Raw genomic sequence first — 18,431 nt, forward strand, 5'->3', positions numbered from 1 at the left:
AACGGAGTGCACTATCTTTTTTCTTCTTTCATATTCTCTGTTCGTAGCCGATGTAGCTTCCTCTAAGCTACATGTCATCGTTGTATTTATTTAATCAGCTATGAAATTATATCTTTAAAAAGAATAGGAAACACCTCTTAGTTCGTCCGGTAAACTATGGATTCAACATTTGGTGGAATTACTCGTGAAACTGGTTAGTATTTTTTTTTAACTTTTCTTTGAACATTTTGGGTTGGTACTTACGCCTTTCAATACTTATCGTTTCTCCATTTATATTCAGTATTTTACCTTCGATCTTTCTCATAGGCCCTCCCTTCACATTCAATGGTTTCTTAAAATGATCTCTTCGTATTTCTTCTTAAAATAAAGTATTAGTGTATCTAACTTTTATATTTCTTTCTGGTTGTGTTGAGTGGGTTTATCATTTCTCTTGTTTTTAATTATTCCTCGTTTTCTTTTTATCTGTACGCTTAATTTTTTAACAGTAGTTCTACGTCTAAGTTTCGATGGACTTCATTCCCCTCTATTCCGTTAATATCGATTCAGTCATAAGTTCTAGGACTTGACCTCGCTGCAAACGTGGTACACGTGGAAAATTTTCTCTCGCATAGTGAACTTTATGACCTGTCGATAAATTATGTAAATTTTATCGACTTTCTTGCCTTTAGTGGCAGTACTTTTTGATTATATAAGTCTATTTTATTGGAGAGACGTGTTGCATTTTATCAGCTATTAAAATACTGTAATTATCTGTTTCTGAATAAAAATAGTTTTCAGTGTCCAGGCATTCTACTAATAGCAAGGCCATATTAGGAAAAGGTAGATATTCTTTGTCGATGTTTATTGAATTTAATATGTGCTTCTTCAAATCTGGAATAAAAGTGGTGACGTCATCGGAAGGTCTTGGATGTCGAGGTTCGCTCAGAGCCAAATAGGATTTCGCGCTGTTCTTAGTCAGGTGCGGTAGAGTTTGGTACTATCGAAGAAAAATCGCTGTTTATATTTAAAAAAATAATTGAATAATTACTTAATAACTAAGTAAATATTATTATTTATTATTGAAGCTTGCTAAATTTGTATTCTAATTTCCTTTTCAAATTGATCAATTTGTAAGAACGGTTTCAAAATTACTCTGTCATTACTGGGTACGTTAATTATTCTACCTTAGATTCCTCGCGACAAAGTTTTCATGAATTTGCAGTTTTCAGTATCGAAGAACTAAATTATATTCATTCGCTGCTTCTGCGCAAGCAGAGTTTTTATGGAAGATTCAGTGAAAACTCTTGTGTTCCACTTTGATTTTACTCACCTATTCTGGGGGGAAATTTCCTCAGGTTACTTAATTACTACTTGCCACAACATAAATCGTGTAACAAAATAATCTTTGATATCCTTACCTCTTTTATATATCCTACTTGGGCGCCAGCTAGACTCAGGCTACTAGATCATGAAACCATCTTTTTATTTATAGAATTATGTTTACTTACGGCTGATGAAATATAACCACATCAACACACCAAGTGATGATATTTATAACTAGTTCAGTAAATATTTTATGGGATTACTTTTGAGTTACATTGCAATCACATATATAATTACTATGTCCAGCATTCAATTTTCGGCCCAGGATTTTCTGGTGTAGTATTAATTATGTATCATAACAGTGCTCAACATACTGTAAATAGTTCATGGCCGGTGCCCGATCTTTAAAACAATTTTGTAGTTACGACACTGAGTCGGATCCCGCAGGCTGTATGCCACTTCGACCTCCTTTCCTGCAATGGCAACGGATACGTCCTTCTGCGTTCTACAGCGTCCATCTTTTTAGAAACCTTCACTTGGAGATTTTTTATGCGAGTCCTTAATGACTCGTCTACTGACTCTGCGACTTCTCCCATGAGTTAAATAACGCGTCGACTGGCTTCGCGATTTTTCCCGTGAGTGATTCAAGAACCCGTCCAGTGACTTCAAAACTTATGCCGTGAGTGTCTCCTCTGAGCGTTCGTTCCCGTCACCTAACCGCCTGCCCTCTTCCCTTGGGATGACGCGTCGCTTTTTAATAGGCGAGCTTTGTGACGACAACCCGGTTGTTTATATCTTTCAATTTTTCTCCCCCTCTAGAATTTTCCGATGCAGGTGGAGAGGCAAAACGTGATGGCTTCTTTTAATTATTTCGCTCCTCACGTGGCGATATTAAATAAAAATGGCGATCCTTTGTTATTTTACGGTCGGAATCATCAGACATGAGGATATTAGGAGATATTCTCAACGAAACGTGAACGTCAGCTCATGCTGACACTAACCCGGTTGAAAACCCGAGAAGAGTTCACTTATATGTCCCGGGAAAGCCTTAAATCCCTTCGTTATTTAACAGTCGGAATCATCAGCTCTGAGGCTACTGGGGTATTCTCTCAACGTAGCGTCAACCTCAGTTCAACCAGACCCTAAACCGGTTGGAAACCCGAGTAGATTTCTTTTAAATGTGCCGGGAAAGCCTTAAATCCCTTCGTTATTTTACAGTCGGAATCATCAGCCTAAAGGATATTAGGATATACTCTCAACGAAACGTCAGCGTCCCTCATGCAGACTCTAACCCGGTTGGAAACCCAAAGAGAAATCGCTCAAATATTCCAAAAAAGCCTGAAAACCTCCATTACTTTCTTACTGCAGTAATATTTCATCCGGGTTTATTCTTGGTCTGATGCACCCGGGAGAATCAGGTATCCGCTCTTGTTTCCTTTTCGTATCCTCCTCCGCTCACTCGCGCTGTCTCACACCCGCTTTATTTTCCAATACTTCCGCACTTGCGTATTCATCCTCTATCTGCGCCCCAGTCCTTCTCTGCTCAGCCGACCGACTTCCTTCAACTCGTATCTCAAGGAACTCGTCCCCGCTACGCCCTCGTCGCACCGCCCTCTTCACTGGCCGAGCCTCTGCATTTTTCATTCGATCCTCCATCCATTTCTCTCGTCAGAGGGCGGCCGCACGCTGAGGAATATACTGTGCGCTTTCATTCAGGACTCAAGTGAAGGTTTCTATATGTATTAATCATTAGATCATCAAACATAGAACCTGAATAGCATTAAAAATAAAAACTCAATTATTTTGAATAGGGTGGTGAAGACTGGCACCAAATAAACAGAAATCAGTGTTGATAAATGTATGGAATGATTTTCTGTCTCCGTATTATTTATCCCATGAGTTGACTTATATTCTTTATCGACAAAGAATGGTGTAAAAAACTCAGAAAGAGGGAGATAACATTCCGTCGCATACGCGGAATTCTTGGTACTATACTTAAAATGTAGCCATGTTTGCATCTTTGGCGAGTCTTACTGGTTCTTTCAAATATTTTTAACTTCCACACATCCTTTGAGATTATTTATTGGAAGCATCAACGGATATGGGGTCAGAAAATACGAAATGAGCTATCTAGCCGGTCCTAAATTTTTGCCTTTCACTTCTCACTAATGCATTGTAATTGCGAGTGGAGTCAAGTCCATCGGAGACGAGACGAATAGTCAGCCAGAATAAATCGATATTTGTTTACATATGTGCCGAGTCTGACTGGTGCAGTCAATACTTTGTTATATTTACTCTTTATTTAAAATTTTTCATTGCTAAGGGGATCAGAGGGATCAGAATGGTTTGGTTGCTAGAGTCTACAACAGTCCGACCGTGGTATGGGACGTTAAGCCATGGTCCCCCTGGTGTCTATGGTTTAGAGCAGGCTAATTCCAACTCCGGGTATCTTTCCATCATTCAGTCTGTATCCTTCCTAATAGCAAAAATGACCTTAGCGGGTGATCGCCTTATCCAAATTCGTATCTTTAAACTTCAAAGCATTGATGGATTCGAGGACAGGAAGTATGAAGTGAACCATACAGCGTCTGCTACTCTGTCCTAATGTATAGATGCAAGTCCATTGGAGGCAATGTGAGCCAGGCGGAAGAAATGAAGGAAATTTGAGAAAAATAAAGGAATACAATGAACTCTGACTTTTGAAACCTCTATTTTATGATATACCTTCTCTTTGTTGCATCCTCCGCCTCGAAAAGGCCCTCAAAACGTTATTAATTCTGCATCTCAACACTCCTTGCGCCCGCGAGTTATCAATCCTTCTACCGCTCCTTTCTTATCCGAGATATACTTCAGCCCAAATATGAATCGAGCCACTATCCTCATCCATTTTTCAGTAAGGAGAGATTTCTTTCGTGTCTTTTTTGAATTGCGAAAAACCGAAGTCTCGCACGAAAAAAGTTAGTGAGTGTCATGGGGGAAGGCTGAATTGCAAGTTGGGGTCCCGTCATTGTGTCCGCGACTTTCAGAAAGATTCTGCTCGATTAAAGTGACTCTGTCGTCGCGGAGTCTCAGCTGTGTGAAGGTCGTGCGGAAGTAAAAATATTATTTTTCGTGAGGTTGTGTGAAAAAAGAACCATTTCCTCCATAGTTCGAGAAGCGTATCGATCCTGTTGCCATGGGAAAGTAAGAGAGTGGGAGTGTGAAGTTTTCTTCGCCATTGTTTGCTTGAAATCATCGGATGTTTTCTCTGTTCCGATATCTGTAGTTTTTCATCCGCTTGTATTGATTTTTTCCATATTCTCTCTTTGGCTTATTGTATCCTTTATTTCTTTTTGTGCGAAATTAATTCAGAGATTTTTACGGTCGATAATCATCGTTGGCATCACCTCTTCTGAAAAATATCATTCTCCCGTGAGCATTAAAAACTGCAATCGGGTAGAATTTGATTTAGCTCTTGGTTCATAATTTCTTCATTCGTGGATAAATGCGTGATTTGTATGTTTACCTTTCTACTCTGGGAATCCATACAGAAAATGGCATAGTATTGTTTTTCTTCTCTGGTGTTATGGGTTTTAGTTAGATTGTTATGCGTATATGGCGCATAAACATCCCCATTAAAAAGGTAATTGTAGCTCTAAATATCTTCTCTGAAATGTATTATCCATTAAATATTTTCAGTAATTCTTTACTTTCTGTCGTAGTGAAGCGCAGGAGTTCTCCTTTTAATTTATTTTGGAAGCAGATTGAAATTGTTATTTCAATTAGGTCTTTGTTGTTATAAATGTGGTATATCTTCCATTTTTACTGTTTTTCGTACTCGTAGAACTTAGTAAATATGGCCCCTTTGACCTACATTTTATGCCCGTGTTTTAGGGAAAACTTATTTTTTCTTGCTTATGCTCTAATTCTTGCTATGCTCTATCTTCGTTGATTGATTGTTTTCCAACGGGAGCTTTTTTTCAGGAATGCATGGCACACACTACTTGAGGTTTGAGTTGTATGTTTTCGTGTTGAACGGAGGCCTAACTCTCAAGTAGGAAAGCGCGCTATGCATTATTGATTTTCGGGCATCTCGGCTGGTATTCGAAAAGGCTTAAATGTCACCTAATGTTTGACCTGGATGTTAAACACGGGTGTAACACTTTACCCATAGCCGAAGTCAAATAGAAGTAAATACTGATGTTAACGGTTTTAAATGACGTGAAGTATAAACGAAATACGAAAAGGAAGGAGGCATATGCTGTATAGAGTATGCACTTGCACGCTTACTCTTTTTTTAAGTGATTCCGGAGTAAAATTCTATTTTTAGAAGTGTGGGTCACGTTGCGAGGATCACTCGAAGGAACGAACTTTTCTGGATTAGCTTATCGATTGGGTAAGTTATTATGATGCGGCAGTCCATGGTTTATGAAGATCAAACGTGGAAGCCCAAAGTCTCCTTTTTTAGATATTTGGCTGCGTAAGCGTTTTCCAACTCCATTTGATCCTTGATTTACCATGGCGATAATTTTTACCGTGTGTGGAAAAAATCCGATGTTTTACTTTTGTGGCTGCTTCAAAATTACTTCAACTAATTTTTAAAATTTAGCTTGCTGTTCTTTAAAACTGTCCTAAATGCAAACTTGTCATCGTATGGCACGCCAATTATAGGTAACCATTTTTCCTAGTTCATGATTGCCCTAAAATGACTAAATTTTTTTCAGCTCACTAGATTATGTTTTAGCTCATGAGGGTTGCCTGCATTTATGGGTGCCCAATAATATTGACTTTAGAGTTCCTCACTGGCTTAGTTGTGCTGCGTTACCGATATTTGTGTGTGCTTTAGTTTTATGAATGGTGATTACAGGGAAAATGACTCTTTGGCGAAAGTGATTGCGAAAATTGTGCCATACTATTTACGGATGCTTACGTTTCCTTTGAGTCATTAAATATTCGTTTGTTTTTTATTTTACTATTGAAATAATATTTATCGCAAAAGCTATATGTCCAACGCGTTATGATCCAGCTTAGCATTGCATTCATTGATGCTTTAATTTATTCTAAATTTGTGTTTTTCTTTATAGGTAAGCGACTCCGCTTGTGGTTCACATCCCCTTCCCTGATACATTTGGGTGTTTGCATGCAAAGGTGCTTACTCCTGAATTTTCTGTGAGTAAAATTGATTCTTTAATTAATTTATTTATTACCTGTGTCGTGTTTACTCAGCTATACTTATACACAGGCTGTTACACGGAAATGAATTTTCGTGGCAGATCAGCGTTCTTAATACCTGTTAAAAATGGCTTTTTTGGAGTAAAATTGGAACGGCTTAAGAGAGCCTGAGGCTTTTAAAGCCAGAATTAACATACTTATATTTTATTGAAGCTGTGGCGGTGGGTCTTGAGTGTAGTAATTAGGTGAAAACGATTGAATGAAGAATTAACCTTGACTTTAATTTCCAGTATCACGCTGAGTGATGAAATAACTATGTACCGAGGAGTGACTGGCACCCGTAATCACAACCCGTAAGTCGTCCACACTTAGCCTACGAGGCCAGTGGATATGAATTATTTCCTTGAGAAGTCCATGTAGATATTTTGTAGTACGCGGCAGTTGCTGGTTCAGGAATGAAAATATTTAGAAAATTGGTGGAGAGCTGTTTCAATAAAATCCAGGACTTTTATTTAAATACTTTTATTTGAATTTCATTTAACATTCATAAATTGTGATTGAATAATGATTGTGGAAGTGCGAAAATATTTACAAATGTGTGTTAATAATGAGATTGAGGTGATAACGATTATTTGAATGATAATAATGGTAATACGGTTATTTAACTAATATTGATTAGGAAATGGCTATAGGAATACAAAATTCTTAAATTCTCATGGGGATTCTGGAGCCATTTTGCAATGCATTTGCAAGCGATTGATCGCGTGCCGGGAGTGTTGAATACCTGCATTCCTGGGATCACAGAAAGAGTTTTGAAGTGAATGCAATGTTTCAATCAATATTCTTGAAGAGTAATAGAAACGGTAATTCGATTACGTATGATGATAAAGGAAGTAAGAGCGGTATTCATTAAACAGTTTGTTCCTTTCAAATTTGGGTATTTGTCTCCACTACGGATGTAACTTTGAACGAATATTTTTATGCTGCGAGTCGCTGGGGCATTTAGTAATGAAGAGGATACATCGCTCCCTTACTACCGGTCGCATTATATCTTTTTTCCCCGATGAATCACGCGCTTAAAACAAGTCATCATCAATGAGAGTAAACTCAGAGCTGACTTTTGCCTGAATCTCAAATTTAAAGAAATGCATGTAATATGAAAATATCAAGGTAAACTTGTTAAATTTGAGATAGAGGCAAATATTAATATGGTCCAGTGAGTATATGCTGAAAATTTCATGCCGATCACGTGCTCATCGAGTATTGCATCGCGAAAAATGACGGATCGACCTGAGGTGATGCGTCATCTTAAATTGTTCAAAGTGTGCCTTTACTGTGCCAGTTAACATTACTGCGGCCGATGGTCTCAATCGAGATCAATCTTAATCGAGTCGTAGAGAGAGAATCGAGTAATTTCACCGTTCATCGTATCTACCTTTCTTCATCGTTACATCTTTTCGCGTCGCAGCAAGCAATTTTGAATCTACGCACGTTGGCATTCGGGTAAATATTTATCTATCCGCTCCCACTTCTATATATCAGGACGAACGAACGAGTTCTGCTTCCCCCCCGGTTATCGGGAGATAAGGAAGCACCCGAAGCACCCGAGACCGCCTGAACCTGACTCGAATGTTATTCGCTCCGTATCTCGGCAACTGGCTCGCACTCTTCGCCATTGCAGTCGTCCGGATGTGATTACGGGGTTGTTGACTTCGCGAGGCTTAACTTTCCGCTGTTGCTTTGGGAGGTAAATGAGATGAAAGTGAGACGCTGCATAAACCGCTTTCGTGGGTTTTCTAGAACTTCGAACACTGTGTCATGACTCTTTGTTTTTAAACTTGACTTGGAAATACTTATGGGAAAAATACTTGAGGAAATATCTGCTCTTGCAATAAATTAAGGAGTTGGATTTTTACCCACTGTCAGATAATGAATGTGAACGGAAGCCAAATGTTTTGAAAAATAACATTTATTTATATTCTCTAGCGTAATTTTTGCTCTGTGAGGTTTATTTAAATTTTAACCCTTGTCTTTTGTATTAGTTCACTTTATTTCGCCCTGCAAGTTATTATTTCCTTCTCTGCCAAAACTTTTAAATTTTGCAAAGTCACCATCGAAGTTTGACTTTTATCCAGCTATAGAAATTTAATGGAAAGTTAACGTATTTATCGCGGCGTTTGAGCAATGGCTTATGCTTCCAACCTACCCATAAATTATACAGCTGAGGCGAGGTGCATCTGCCCGAATCGACTTGTATTTATCGTTCATTTATGAGTAATGCTGCTTCATTGAAGTCGAAGATTGAACCATAAACATTGTCTGACATCTTCGTTCGATATAAGGCGTTATATTTGCTAACTCTCTAGCACGTATTTATGGAGTCTCAGGCGTAGCGAATTGCGTCATCACCTCTCCACAAGTGACGTTACGTAAGCTGTGTTGATGATTGACACGAGCGAAATTATCTTCTGTTTTAGAGCTTTGTGAACACTGTCAAGTTAGGAGAGATTGTTAATTGTTCTTTATTATGCGAAGCATAAATGTTTTCTTGGGTTATAAGGGAGATTATCTTTACCGAGAATTTCTAAAAAGGATGTTGGTAGTTGAAAATTTAGTCTGTATAAGTTCAGATAATTTAATTATGAATTATAATTTTTGTGGCTCGTTACGGATCACTAGAAAGGTGATTCTTATCTTACGTTAGATACGAAGTGGTATAAATTTGAGATATCCAAGGTGCATTTATGTAGACAGTGGAGCAATGATTGTCATTCTGGTGTGCGCTCTGTATTGATAAAATTTTCCTTGTCTGTGCATTTTCCGAAATTGCCTGTAGGACTGACGCTATCCCTTTCAAGTAGGGTCGCGTGGGACCATCGGCAACAGATTCAATGAAAGTCTTTTCGTTCCGCCTAGCTTAAATACATCTGTCTCCCTTTTGGATGCCCTTACTTATATTCTCGACACGATCCCGAGACAAGCAATGTCAATTCCGTGTCCTATTCCAATCTCACGGAAAACGGAGATGACGCAGAGGAATTCTCAGTCAATGGTAGCGTGTGCTAGCGAGACACTGTTGAGAGAGTGAGAGACGGCCTTTGCTATTTCCGTAATTAATTTACCGTTTCTATCCCCAATTCTATTTACGTACCCCCAGTGGACTTAGAAGAGCAAAGTGACTTTGAGCCAAGTCTGGGTGAATATTCATGTTTCCTTAAAATGCCGCGTCATGGCTGCCTTAGGAAATGTATGTGCCCACGTGTTGGCACGGTGCTCTGGAAGCGGAAGGGGTGAGAGTGGCCCCCCACAGCAGGAGGTATTAAACTCCCGACACCGAGGGATTTCGCGTGCAAACTCGGCATTGATTAGGCGTGAGACGTTAATGGATTTGAATTGTCCCGAGCATAAATTCATGCAGACGACCTAATGATTGGGATTAGTGACGTTGTGATCGATGAGCTTATGATTTGATGGAATAATATAAATGGGTGATGTTAATTTGTGGAGCTGTGAATTGGCCCCGTAATGCGAAACACAGTTTGGTAATCGATGCGTGTCCTGAAGAGGTATTAGCTGAAACTAGTCCGCGAAACAAACACTTTTCACCTTCTTGCTAATTTTTCAAAAAGTTCTCTAAGTATAAATGCATTGAAAATGTCTTTTCTTTCTTCTTCACCTGATGTCTCCATGTTTGTATTCACTTCGTTCCGATGTCATTCATTCCTTATGAGGGCGTGATTTGCAACTGCAGGTTTCTGTTTATAGGTCGCCGGACTGATGGTGGAGGCCATCCCGTTACTCGCAGTGGTCGTTGACTTCCGCGGGTGTTTACTTGGCCTTGTTTCACACAGGACTAAAACAGTTTGTCCGTGCTCTTTCTAAAATGACACTGCGGTGCCATCAGTCCCTCAGAGGTCAGCCGGTGTCCTGAGGAACTTTCTAACTTCCAGTCGCGTCACGGTTCTCGCCGCTATAAAACGACGAGTGATGTTCAGCAGAGTCTAGTTTCTCGGCCGGAATGTTACTTCCACGGGATGTCTTTCCAATGTCTTTCATCACTGACACTTTTCGTTACCTTCTGCCGAAGAGATGACGATGAGGGATGAGTAGATCGCCGATAACAGAGCTCGAAGACGGTTCCGCTGCGTGCTGAGCCGAGTGCATAGCTTCCGCCCGTTTTATCGTCTTCTGGTATCGGTCGCGACTCCAGTCACCGGCCGCTGCCCTCCTGCTTGCCGGCGGCCGCCAGTCTCCGCCTCTTGCCGCTGTTGATGTACGACCGCCGGTAGAAGTCGTAGAAGAGTCCGAAGGTTGTCATGATGATGGGGGTGTAGAGCATGATGATCAGTCGGTTGTACGTGCACCCAGTGGCCTGTGCGTGGACGTTCTGGGCCCATGTCACCACGAACTGCAACTGTGGAATTGACGGAAAGCATATATCATTTGATGGCATGTGTGTTGAAATCAGGAGTATGGCTAGCGGTGATTATTCATTGGGGCTTTGTTTAGTTGCGTAACAGACGACCCCATTTCCGTCCGACTTCAGAGTGAATCAGCGAATGCTATTAATCAAGTGTTCTATATAACTTCGTCTGGTAGAAATGATGGTATAAATGTCATGCATGGGGAGGTAGGTGCAAGCAGAATTTTTTTGGAAATTTATGCGGGCATAAGTAGAATGGAGCTACACCGAAACCCTGCCGCCGTATTTTTTTCATTTTTCATTTGAACGGCTGTGAGCGTAATACCCCACCTCACGCCCTAGAAGCAGGTTGGGTGGAAGGTATAGCAATCGATTTGGAATTTGCAGTATTTTAAGCCCACGCGTTCAAAGTGCACAAATTTCTACATACGTTACAAACACGCACATAGCCACAGTTTTGCAAAAAAAACGTTTGAAATTATCGAGTTGAAATGCCAATTTATCATAGGTTCAAGGAACGAAAAATGGTGCGCAATAAATTTTACTATTGACCTTCGAAATACGGAAAGTTTGGACATGGAATTAGCGCTTGAGCTGAACAGGTTTGCTACAACCGGCCTATACGCGTTCCTTTTTGATTGCTCTTATCTCCGTGAATGAAACCGCGCGAGTATCTATATCTACTATGACTGGGTCGTAAGTGTTGCAGCTGAAGTTCGTTATTTGTTAGTACCCTGAAATGGTGGTGACTGGTACGCTGCCCTTGTTCGTTTTGCTTGGCACAATATCCCTTTCGTAAGCGTGCACGCGAGAGATTTTTCAAATAAAATTACTGCTTAAAACTACCATTACAGTTTCATTTGATCTTTAGCCTAATTGTCGGCAGCTGCGCCTTTATTAAAGTAAAGTGTCACAATCTAAATGTGATAGGTGGGAAATAATAAATTGGCAACTGCGTAACCTTGTGACAATGTTTCTAGCGCCATTGGGTTATGGTATCTTCGTGTCACCTTATGGTTAGAGGAAGATGACGCTTTAAGAGTATGCACCGTAGGATTTACACGGGCTGCAGTAAAATATGCACTTTTATTTTGTAAAATTACCGAATTTTATTTTTTTCCTAATACTGAATGCATGGGATTAAAAGTACTTACGATAAATGGTCTATAATGAAAGCATATCGGAGAATCAGAACTCCCTAAAGAAAAAATCATTAATCTCCTTTCTGTGACCTCCTAGTGTTATCTATGTTATTCGCATACCTACTCGAACCACCTGGGAGCAACTTTTTGGAAATAGAAGGAAGGAGCTCATTCCGCAGACTGTTATCGGGAATTTTGAGACCTTTCGTAGGCACGGGCGCATGGAGATTTGCCTTAAATCCGACGGATGATTTTTTTTGTTTTCGGGTCAAGTCCTCCGGAAACATTCGATGAATGGAGGAAACTTTTGGAGTGGGAGCACTTTTGGGCCTTTGCCTCATGGAGCAGCGGCTCCGATATGAATCGCGTGTGAAATTAAATTTGCTCCAGGGCACCCTTTCAGGTAGGATTTCTTTTTACTCTCCTCCGTCTTCGAGTCGCTCTTATTATTACTCGGGAACGGATCAGTTCCGTGCGGAGGAAGGGGTGGAGATCGCCTTTAATTTTCGAAATTTGCCTCCGTCGCGGAGCACGAGTCTCTCTTTAAAGCGTGATCTCGGCCATGTGATTTCTCATCATCCGTTTAACGCTTACAGCGCAAGCAGTAATCCCCCTCCGGCATTCCTTTTTTTAATTTGTGATTTCAGCACAATATCTTCTTGAGAGTGTGTACTCTGTAAGCATTGAAACGAGGCGAGGTAGCAAATTTTAGTTTTCTTCATGGAGTATGATTATGAGGCCTATTCGTTATTAAATCCGTCTTGTTTCTCATTTTTGATTATTTTTATATTCAGTAAAAATTTTCCTGGATTTTAATTGGTTGCAAATTGATACGATGCCTTTGGTAAGAGTATGAACGTTTCTTTTTCCTCTACTTCTCAAATATTTTGACCCACAGCTCATGAAAACATGTAAAAAATTGTTTTTGTGCATAATGCCGTATTATCTGCCAGTTGGAGTAATCTTGACTTTTGAACTATGAACTTTAACGACCAAAGTTCGTCGCAATGAAAATAGAGGAGTGAAAACCTACGGAAGATGTACATGCTAAAAATGAGTCAGGAAAATCTTGCCAGATAAATATTTTTCAAATAGATACATTTAGTGAAGATAAGGAAGTAGGAAGTTGTCATAACTTACCATTTGGGCGGTGGTCAGGTATTTCTTCCACCAAAGGTATTTCTGTACACTCGGCCCCAAAGCTGCAAGTAAGTAGTATACGTACATGATGACGTGGATGAAAGCGTTGAGCATTTCTGTGAAGGTTCCATGGCCACCTGTTACCGAGACGTGAAAAATTATCATATTATATTAGTACTTCAATTTATTTATGAAGCTAATTACAGAGCATGAATGTATGGAGGTATTTCCTTCCCCCAAAATTTTACATTTTACTTTGTGCATACTAGTAACAGATAATGTCTCATTTTATACTGTGATGTTTTAAAAGCCATTTATTGAGGCTATTTTTATCCTCTGCGGCTAAAGTAGCCGTATGTTTTTTTTAAGCTCTGCCTTGCTCTGCTGCGAATTAGGAATTAATTTTGTTGGAAAATCGCTATGGAGCGTGCATCTTCTGCAAATGTTGTTCGATGTATTATCTATGTCATCGTTTATCAGGGTGCGTACCTCTGAAATGCTACCTTTTGTTGTTAATCTACCCGAAGCGTGTTCTTTATAAACCTTTATGAAAGCCACCAAAGCCTTGTCATAGTGTTTCACACTCTATTAATCGAAGAGCCGTGATAACCTTGTGTATGCATTGCGCAGCCCTTCTAATCGTTGTTGTAATACGAATTACGAATTATTTTCTCTATGTTATCTAGAAAAAGCGATGAATTACTCTTGTGTGACGCATTATTATCGAAGTATGACAACCTTCGGTTGCATAGATTTTAAGATGCAATCGCGGCACACCCAGTGTTGCCAAGTGACCCTCGAATGCGCGTTAAGTACGAAATTTTTGCGGGGATTAATATTTCGTCTTGACCTGGTCCACATGGTAAGTACGTCTGGATTACTTGATTGGTTAAAAAACTCGGAGTGGATTCCGTAGATCCTTGTTCGTGTTATGATCGATTCGATGATTTTTTTCTCTGAGGAAGTTATGGCAATTATTTGTACGTTCACTTCTATACAGTGCAGTTCTTGTGAAGACTCTCAGAAGTGTAAAGTTTGCACCGATTCTGTATTCCAACCTCTCTGACGCCAGCCAAAAGGTTTATTTTCGCCACAAATAGCCCCGATGCGTCGCGACGTCTCCTTTAGCGAATGGCGCACGGGTGGGTCGACACGTGAGTCTTGCTTTCAATTCAATCAATTCCTTCGCAGGTTTGTACTCGCGACTACTTGAAATCCTTCGCGGCTTGCCATAGCGACGATGGACCCGTGGTCGATGTCTCATGGTAGGGATAAGATAGACAAGTTTTGGCTTCTTCACCAAAAGAAAAAGTTGAAAAGAAAGTCTCCTTACTCACATGGACCCACACACTCGACCCCCCCACCTTTCCATGACGAAGAAGACGAAGTAATGATCCAATTTTAGCTATTGGTTTATTTATTAAAGATTTTGTTCCCGTTACTATAGGGACTCGCGAAGAAGGAGAGGTTACAAGATTTGATTATGTAATCTATTTTCGATGATTTTACGTTGAGCGCACAGTGATCCACGTATTCTTAATATTTCCGAAATAATATGTGCAGAGAGTATTGAAAAGTAAAGATTATGTTAGAACACTTCATCACCAATATAAGTGTCGGCTGACAGCCCTAATAATACCTTATTTCTCTGTGAAATTCAGATAGCTTCAGTGTCGTTGATCCATGTTTTTAACCCATTTAAATGTGCGGTGGGTTAAAACAAATCCAGTGCTTAACCGGAGAATTTACAATATTCTTCTATTGTAATATTCGTGTATAAAGCTGTGGAGATGGCGAACCTTAAAGAATCGTTCCCGATGTGACTGCTCTCAAGTTCGCCCACAGAAATAAAGTTATTCTAATTTCCCGCCTCCCTGTGCACCATTTAAGTTAGATGTGTATCACGTGACCCATCCTTCCTTCACTTTCATGAGGTCATGCTCCGTCTACTTATTCAAGGTCTAACGCCGCTCGTACGGATATATCCTTTCCTGAGGGTGGCAAGTCGCCATCCAAGTCTTGCGTCGGCTCATTTCTCCGTTAGAGGGCCGTTTAAGGGCAGTTCATGCCTCATTTACCAGCACTACCTTTGTTTTGTGAATGCACATGTTTCAAGTCTTAGCTCTAGAAACTGCTTTGGTTGTGTCAAGAGAGTGACGTCCGTTTTCATTACGTACCCGGTGCGTATTTACAAACGAGCCATGAAAGCCAAAGTGTTGTCACGTGATGAAATAGGTGGAGGAAGGAGACTTGTTCGTCCTTTTTTCGGAGTACGAAGAAAACCTTGAAGGGATAAAAAGAGAAAACATATGAGATGGTAATCATCATTCACGTAACCCCAATTGTCTTTTTTTTCCTTTTTTATTTTTTCCGCTGCTTGTTTTTTTGCAGTATGAATTACATAAGGTTAAAAATGTTTCATCGGTGCGAATGAAAGTAATTTCTTTAATTTTGTGCACTTTCTCGATTGTGATAAATGTTTTATGAAAAAGGTTGATTGTTAAAATGCATTTTATCATCCTTTTTCCCATTTTTTTTCATTTAGTGCCGGGGAAAATATTTTACATGATCATACAATGTAGGTCTTTTGATAGTCCATAAAAAATGCATTTAGGGTTAACATTGTGCATATTCTTTACCTCCGTACTTTTCCAGCTTCTGAAGACAAATTTGTGGAATTGAACACATTCATGATGTTGATAAAGAAGTAAAAATTGTATCATCTTGACATACTCGCAGTAATATGATTTTATTGAGGGACTGAAGGTTTTTAAGACGGTATATTTTCTTTGTATTTTTATTTAAGGTAAACGAAAGAAGTGCTTCTTATAAGATAATCGGGATATTAATACATATTTAGATAGCGTTTGGAGGAAGAAGTTTACTAGCTTAGGCCGCGTGGAAACGTTTAAAGGTTTTAATTTTGTTATTTTTTGTTAAAATTTGACTTAGTCTATTTCTTATAAATCCAAGGTGATGGATGATTTCATGGTCTGCCGGTTGAATGATTTCAAACATACCGTATCCATTAGGTCGAAAAGCTTAACGGCGAAGAAAACCCAGGTAGCTCGTGCCATCTGTTGCGAAGGAAAAAATAAAAGTATATTAATCAAAGGAATAAATAGCCTTGGTTTTCTTGTTCTTCAGAGTAGTATGATCCAGAGCATTGAAGTAGAAAAAAGTTTTCAATTATTCTGAAGGGAAAATTACTAGTTTCCACAGAATATTTGTTGAGGGAATGAGAATCATCCAATGTTTATAATACTATTCACATATTCTGCCCATTTTTTCAATCGTTCCGTACCTTTGTCGTAAGAGACTTGAAAATATTATCGGTGAATTCTAATTAAATCATGAATGCAAATTTGTTGTACATTCCGTCTCAAGTTCTATGGTTTTACATAAAAATACCATTTGAGAAGACAATTGGGCTTCGATATTCATAGATGCAGTTTTCGTGAAGTCACTGCGTTAGGATCAATCCAGAGATGAAACACTGATTCAATTTTATCTTTTAATAATTTTATTCCAAGCTGTGGAATTTTGCTGTGATTAAGACTTTTTTCTGTATTTTACTTACCCTTAGTGCGGTGGGACTCATAGAATAATCCATCGGCTGGCACCAGAACGTGTATTGACCGAACCACCCACAGTCACCCATCTTCGTGGACAGAGAACAAGCAAACCATTAATATTTGATCTTTTCTAATTTTAAATACAACATTAATGGAATAATTGATATGAAGGCTCACAATGTTATGGTTACGGCATGCAATCAAGTTGTTAATAAAGATTTGTGGGAACAAGAAGACATGCTTATTTGCTTTGGCTTACCCCAATACACAAGATATTTAGTAGAGTGATTTTAGTTTCTTAATCAAAAGTAAGATAATAAAGATAAGACCTTACATAAGAATAATGCTTGCAAAGGCTAAGAGTCAATACAATATTTTTATTTGTGTGCCACAATATTTATAGTCGTAAGGTTCAAATAGTCTGATTAATTTAATTTTTAGAAAAGGTACAAGTTGGCTTTATGATTGACAAGTTTATGATTCCTGAAGTGGTAATTATCACGATAATCGAACGAAATGTGGAGATTTTATCGTAGTTTGAGTTATTTTGATCGCAAGAATAGTTTTACTCCGTTGAATTAAGGCTATACACGTGCAGAATTAATCCCAAGCCCAATATTACCTATTTATGGTATCTTAAAGATTCTCTTAAGAGAACATAATTTTTTCGATGATAACTTGAGAGCTACGACATAGAGTTTTTAATAACAATGTCATGTTTTTTTTAGTAACATCAAAATTAAGAACCAAGGCTAAGGCCTCGTAGTTACCGTTCGTTGAGGTCATAACTAACCTCCCATACTATCCACATGTTGATCAGGACTTGGAAAACGTTGACAAACAGTATCGGCTTCTGAAGGGAGAACGGCTTCTTAGAGGCCATCATCCGCGGTCCGACCACCGTCACGAAAGTGAGGTAGATGGCTGTGATGATGGCCAGCGGCAGCGGATTGTCCACCAGCGGCCAGTGGCGCATGCGCGGATCTGTGGAGAGACAATTTCGATGGATTAGGAAGACGTGCCTCGAGTGCGAACGAAGTTGTCTAGCCATGCCACTCGCTACGGCATCGAGCTCATTGTGAATTATGATCTCCCATGCGGGCGACTCTGAGCCACCATGTAACTAATAATTCTAAATTTCCTTATTGCCCCAAACGTTATGATTCTTCTATATTATTAGGTTTCCTCAACCACGGAAACCTCCTTCAATCTAAGCGGTCTTAAGCTCATTTAGTTCTTTTCTCTTGATTTGAAGGAAACAGACCAGTTTTTAAAGTAGAGAAGTTTGCAATATCGTTCATGCGATTCTGTTCATACTTATCACGATATCTGTTCCTGCTTATTGTCAGAGGTAGTTACAGCTATTATTATTTTATTCTATTACGTAGGTGAAGAATCTCATGAAAGTATTATACTACTCTGTATGACAAAAAATGCCGTTACCATAAACGTTAAAAGGACTCCTGTCAATTTTAGGTAAGGGATATCGTACATGACCTCATCACCATATACTTTCCTGAGGTTACTACTTCGCATTAAACTAAATATGTATTTCATGTAGAAAAAATGTAAACTTGAATTGTTTTTAATATTAGGATGCTTATACCTCTTTTATTGCTTTCAAATGGATTTTTTGGTAATGCGTCAGTTAGCTGGAACGCTGGAAATTTACACTGAGGAACGTGGAGTTTAGTTTTT

At 39.2% G+C, this 18,431-nt stretch overlaps 1 protein-coding gene across 4 annotated transcripts in view; it reads left to right on the plus strand.

The window, feature by feature from the left end:
• The window catches only part of LOC124157299 (oxysterol-binding protein-related protein 9), a 289,688-nt gene that overhangs the window by 44,107 nt on the left and 227,150 nt on the right, over positions 1-18,431 (plus strand). The gene's annotated exons all lie outside the window — the stretch shown is intronic.

Source organism: Ischnura elegans, chromosome 4 (assembly GCF_921293095.1).
Source record: "Ischnura elegans chromosome 4, ioIscEleg1.1, whole genome shotgun sequence".
Taxonomy (NCBI): domain Eukaryota; kingdom Metazoa; phylum Arthropoda; class Insecta; order Odonata; family Coenagrionidae; genus Ischnura; species Ischnura elegans.